The following is a 6,000-nucleotide window of genomic DNA, read 5'->3' on the forward strand; positions in this document are numbered from 1 at the left end:
AATACACTTATCTTAAATTAGTATTTAGAGCCACAAATCCCCTCCTTGGCTCAGATCAGTGGATGGCTGCCATGTCCATATCATCACCCAAGCAGAAGACTGGGTTTTATTCTCTAGAGAGGTCTCTAAACTGCAGGATGCCAGGCACATACCCTAACCCGAACCCTAAACATAGCCCTGACCCTAACCCCTAACCCTCACCCTCTGGAGAGGTCTCTGAACTGCAGGATGCCAAGCACAAACTTTCACCCTAACCGTAAAACTAGGTCTGAGAAAGTGGGTTCCTGAGCACACAATAAGAAAAGCTGAGAAGAAGCTTAGTTATTCTGGAGAAGACCCAAACATTTAAGAACTGATAACATTTCTGAAAATCGGTCTGAAGGTAGAGATTAAACAGAAGGAATAATTGAATATCTAACTGAAGAGTATTTAGAGCCCCAAGCCCCTCCTTGCCTCAGCTCAGTAGATGGCTACCACGTCTATTCTCACCCCTGAAGAAGTCTGGGGTTTTATTCTCTGGAGAGGTCTCTGAACTGCAGATGTCAACCATATATCTTAACACTAACCCTCACCTTAGCTCTAGCCCTAACCCTAACCCTAGATCTGAGAAAAAGAGAGAACACACACACACACACACACACACACACAGGAATATTACACACACAGGAATATTACTCACCCATGAAAAAAATGAAATCGTGCCATTTGCAATGACGTGGATGGAACCAGAGGGTATTATGATAAGTGAAATAAGTCAGAGAAAGACAAATTCCATATGATTTCATTCATATGTGTAATTTAAGGAACACAACAAAGGACGAAAAAGCAAAAAAGAGAGAGAAAGAAGCAAACCAAAAAAACTCTTACAGCGACAAACTGATGGTTATCAGAGAGGATGTGGGCGGGGGATGGGTGAAATAGGTGACGGAGATTCGGGAGTGCACAGCACAGGGTGATGTATGGAAGTGTTGAATCAATATATTGTACACCTGAAACTAATATTGCACTCTAACTGGAATTTAAATAAAAACTTAAAAAAAAAACACTTAATAAGCACTGGGTAATGTATAAAATTATTGAACTATTCTATTTTACACCTGAAACTAATATAACACTATATGTTAATTACACTTCAATTTAAAAAGTATATTTAAAAAAGAAAGAAAGAAGCTATGACCAGGCAGGAAAAGGACTCCATCCCAAGTATTCAAACGGTCTCTCCTTTAATTAAGGTATTTGTCAGATTCTGAAAGTACATGAGGCATTAAGTTTGAGAACGAGGCTGGGACATTCTGAAAGGTAGAGCTGAATCCCCTGGTCTTGTAGGACTGAGAGGACAGAGAGGACAGAGAACTGTCAGGTGTTAATCAAAAGCCCAGGAAAGCCAAACAAAAGAACAGGACTATACCAGAGTTAGAAACAAATCTTAATAAAACAGCCCTGACTCAGCTTACTTTCTAATTGGATTAAGTTGATCAGGCTCTATCCCTAAATGACCAAGGAAAAAAAGGGGTGGAGGGGGTGGCACCTGGGTGACTCAGTCAGTTAAAAGTCCAACTCTTGATTTCAGCTCAGGTCATTATCTCAGGGTTGTGAGACTGAGCCCACGTCAGGCTCCTCACTGGCATGGAGGCTGCTTAAGATTCTCTCTCTCCCTCTCCCTCTGCACCTCCCTCCCCTTATCCTCACTCTCTCTCCCCGCCTAAGAGAAAAAAAAAAAGAGAGAGAGAGAGAGAGATGGGGCCTCTCTCTGATGGAAGATACAATATCATCAGTAATCTCTATAGTTTTTACAGAAGATAATATACAATGAAAAAATGCTAGACATGCAGAGAGGCAAGAAAATTTGACCAATACTGAGAGGAAAAAAATGCTGGAGTTATCAAAAAAAAAAGGATTTTAAAATAATTATGAATAATGAATAAAATAGAAAATAGATGAAATAATGGAGAAATTCACCAGAATACTGCAACTTATTAAAACAAAATCAAATGGACATTCTAGAATTGAATTAAATATCTATATTAACAATACAATAGATGGGCTTGATAAGTAATTTACATACAACTAAACACTTGTTTTGCCTCCTAGAAGATAGGCTAGGAAAGTAAAAACTAAGCAGAAAGGGAAAAAAATGATGGAAAAAATAGTTAAGACTATAAAAAACATGTAAGACACTCAAAAGATCTAACAGGTATAATTTGAGCCCAGAACGAAGAGGGAATGAGTAAGAATGAAGGAATGAAGCAGAAGAAGTATTTAAAGAGGTAACAGCCAAGTACTTTCTGCAACTGATTAAAAAATATTTTTAATTAACAGAAAACCTTAACCCATAGATTTGAGAAGCCCAGTTAATCCAAAACAGGTTAAAAAAACAAAGAAAACACAGAAGCATATTATAGTAAAACTGTAGAAAACCAAAGACCAAATGAAAATCTTAAAAGCAAAATGTCAATTTCAAAAGAACAAAACATTACCCAATGATACTCTTTCTATCCCCCTGTCCATCCTGATTTTCAATAACTAGTGTATAATATAATATAATGGATGCTTCCATCCCTCTCAGAAGTGAGTTCATTATAGTCAAAGGATCATCCAAGCCAGTGAGTATGGTTTGTGATCAGTAAGAACTCTTATAAGAAATAATGGGCTTGGGGGCGCCTGGGTGGCTCAGTCGTTAAGCATCTGCCTTCGGCTCGGGTCATGATCCCAGGGTCCTGGGATCGAGCCCCGCATCGGGCTCCCTGCTCCGCGGGAAGCCTGCTTCTCCCTCTCCCACTCCCGCTGCTTGTGTTCCCTCTCTCGCTATCAAATAAATAAAATCTTAAAAAAAAAAAAAGAAATAATGGGCTTGCCTTTACATTCAAGTACTTAATGTAAGTAATGTATACATTCTCTTAAATTTAAACATATTCCATTTAGCTATAATTAGCAAAACCTAGGGATTAGAGAATAAAAACATAAGGAATTAATTTCCTATTTCAGATTATCAATCTCTCACTGGTAGTAACAGGGTTCTTGGGCAGGGGGGCAAGTGGAAACAGACAATTGCATTGAATTTAGCTTTTTTTCCCTCTAGATTATCATAACCAAGGCCGTTATTGCAAGATATTTTACAAGGAGGGAGGAGGAAGGAAAAAAAGGAAGGAAAGGAGGAAGGAAGGAAGGGAGGGAGGGGAGGGGAGGGAGGAAGGGAAGGGAGTGAGGGAGGCAAGGGAGGAAAGACAGACAATGGATTTGTATTGTTGGGCTTTTTCCAAGTAGCCCCAAATCACCTTGGCTCTAAGGAGGAAAGTTCCATGAAAATAAACCCTCTGAAAGTCCCTGGAGAGAGGCAGGATCTTGGTGCCTCTCTTGATTCATCCCAGTAGTGACAGTAATAGCTGTGGAGGAGGAGAGGTTCACACAGGAAATTCAGCATCTTCCTCTCCCCAACAGAATCTGGCACAGGTAAGGGGAAGGATTTCAAAGCCTCCTCCCATTCAAGTAAAATCATTATTATTTGTTTTTTTTTTTTTAAAGATTTTATTTATTTATTTGAGAGAGAGAATGAGAGAGAGAGAGCATGAGAGGGGGGAGGGTCAGAGGGAGAAGCAGACTCCCTGCCGAGCAGGGAGCCCGATGCGGGACTTGATCCTGGGACTCCAGGATCATGACCTGAGCCGAAGGCAGTCGCCCAACCAACTGAGCCACCCAGGCGCCCATCATTATTATTTGTTAAATACACACAAGAGAGGATACAAATGAAAATTAAAAACAGAATGCGGAAACCAACACATTATCCTCCTTTCTAAGTTTATGACATACATACACTTAGTGAGCATCTACTCTCTCCCCAGCATTGCGCTCCTGTGCACACCACAATCCCACATACCCAATGAGGACTGGATGTGCAGTGGCCTGCACAGCTGGGTCATCACAGTGGGAAACATTCCTCATAACCATTAAGTCTATACATCATTCCTTATAATAAATCAAGTATCTATGGAACTGAAACACACTTTAATAGAGCAGATTAAGGTCTTCACTTTTCTAGAAGCAGGGTTTTGGTAAAAATGTGTAGAAGTACTGAAACACTTAGAGAAGAGTAAGGAGAAAAAGATGAAATTAAAAATAATTTTTAAAAGCGTGGGACTTTCACTAGAACAGAGGTTAAATCAAGCAGGCAAGGAAGCTTGGAAAGAGATCTAAATATGTAAGGTCTTCACATCATGTTAAAAGTGGGGATGGATGGGCCATTTACAAAACAGTGCAGAAAGGAGTATTTAACAAGAGCAGAGGCGGTAGACTGAAGTGGTTAACAGTACAGACTCTGGATCAAGACCGTACCAACTCTTACCAGCCTTGACCTTGGAAAGTTACTAACCTCCCTGTGCCTCTGCATCCTTTATCTGTAAAATGGGGGAGGAGAGGAGGAGGAGAACTACTTCATAAGGTTGTTATGAGGATTACAAGTTAGTGTAGATAAAGCACCTAGAACAGTGACTGGTATATACTAAACACCCTAAGCTTATTTTTTAAATAAAGTAAATATTAGGGATAACCGAACTTAGATCTTCATTTCAAAGCACAATCCACAGCAAATTTTAAGTAAATTTGAAAGTTCAGTGTCAAAAAATAAAGCCACAACCGTAAAAGAGAGAAAGAGAGATGCTTTTCAAATCAAGAGTAGGAAAAGCAGGGGCGCCTGGGTGGCTCAGTTGGTTAAGCGGCTGCCTTCGGCTCAGGTCATGATCCCAGGGTCCTGGGATAGAGCTCCGCATCAGGATTCCTGCTAGGCAGAGAGCCTGCTTCTCCTTCTCCCTCTGTCTGCCGCTCTGCCTACTTATGCTATCTCTGTTAAATAAATAAATAAATAATCTTTAAAAAAAAAAAAAAGAGTAGGAAAAGCATGTTAAAAGATTAATATCAAGGGTGCCTGGGTGGCTCAGTTGGTTAAGCGTCTGCCTTTGGCTCAGGTCATGATCCCAGAGTCCCGGGATCAAGCCCCGCATCAGGATTCCTCCTCGGTGGGAAGTCTGCTTCTCTCTCTGCCCCTCACCCCACTCATGCTCCCTCTCTCTCTCTCTCAAATCAATAAAATCTTAAAAAAAAAAAAAGATTAATATCAAAGACCAAATCTTAAAACACGTAGATAGGACTTCAAAATTAATTAAAATGTCTGTCTCAAATCAACATAAATGCAACTAAAAATCAAATGACAAACTAAGAAAATATTGAAGTCATATACAATAAATTTAATGTAATATGTAGAGTTCTATAAATCACTAAGAAAATGATAAACATGTATATAGAAAAATGGCCATAAATAGGCAATCGACAGAAGAATAAGTAAAATTTCTAGTAAATGTCTTCACAGAAAACTTTATTGGTATTCAGAGATTTGCAAATGGAAATTATGAGAAGATCTGCCTATAAAATATTGATTTATAGAGCAAAGATTTATAAATGCATCTGTATGCATTTATTACCACTATTGGCATGAATCTAGAAAGTAGATGATTTTATAAACTGTTCTAAGGAATATAAATTGATATACCTCTTTTGGAAATTCTACCTTTAGAAATTTCTCCTGAAGATTAAGAATATGTATAAAGATAGAAATATATGAATGTTTTTAATCAATAATCCCCTATAAAAGCAAAATTCATTCAAAGAATATTTATGAGCATGTATTAAATGCTATATTGAGATAAGGTCTGTGAATCTAGTAGTTAAACAGGTATAGTTCATGCCCACACACAGTTTACAAATTAGTGGAAATGAGGGAAAAAATGGAAATAAGCTAAGTGCCCAATGATTGCTTAAAAGCAATGAAACAGAATTGTGTTTATTGCTTTTTGAGTAAGTGACAGGGAAGGGGGTGAGGGAACTGGGGTGCTTTCAAGGGCAGGAGATGGATAGATAGTGGAGCTGAGGAAGGGGAGGGATGACATAAAAAGCCTGGCAGATAGTGAGGGTGGCTGCATCACGGGCCTGGACATCTCCTTTGAAGAACTT

The sequence above is a fragment of the Leptonychotes weddellii genome, chromosome 1 (assembly GCF_054177405.1).
Source record: "Leptonychotes weddellii isolate Sample4059 chromosome 1, ASM5417740v2, whole genome shotgun sequence".
Lineage (NCBI taxonomy): Eukaryota > Metazoa > Chordata > Mammalia > Carnivora > Phocidae > Leptonychotes > Leptonychotes weddellii.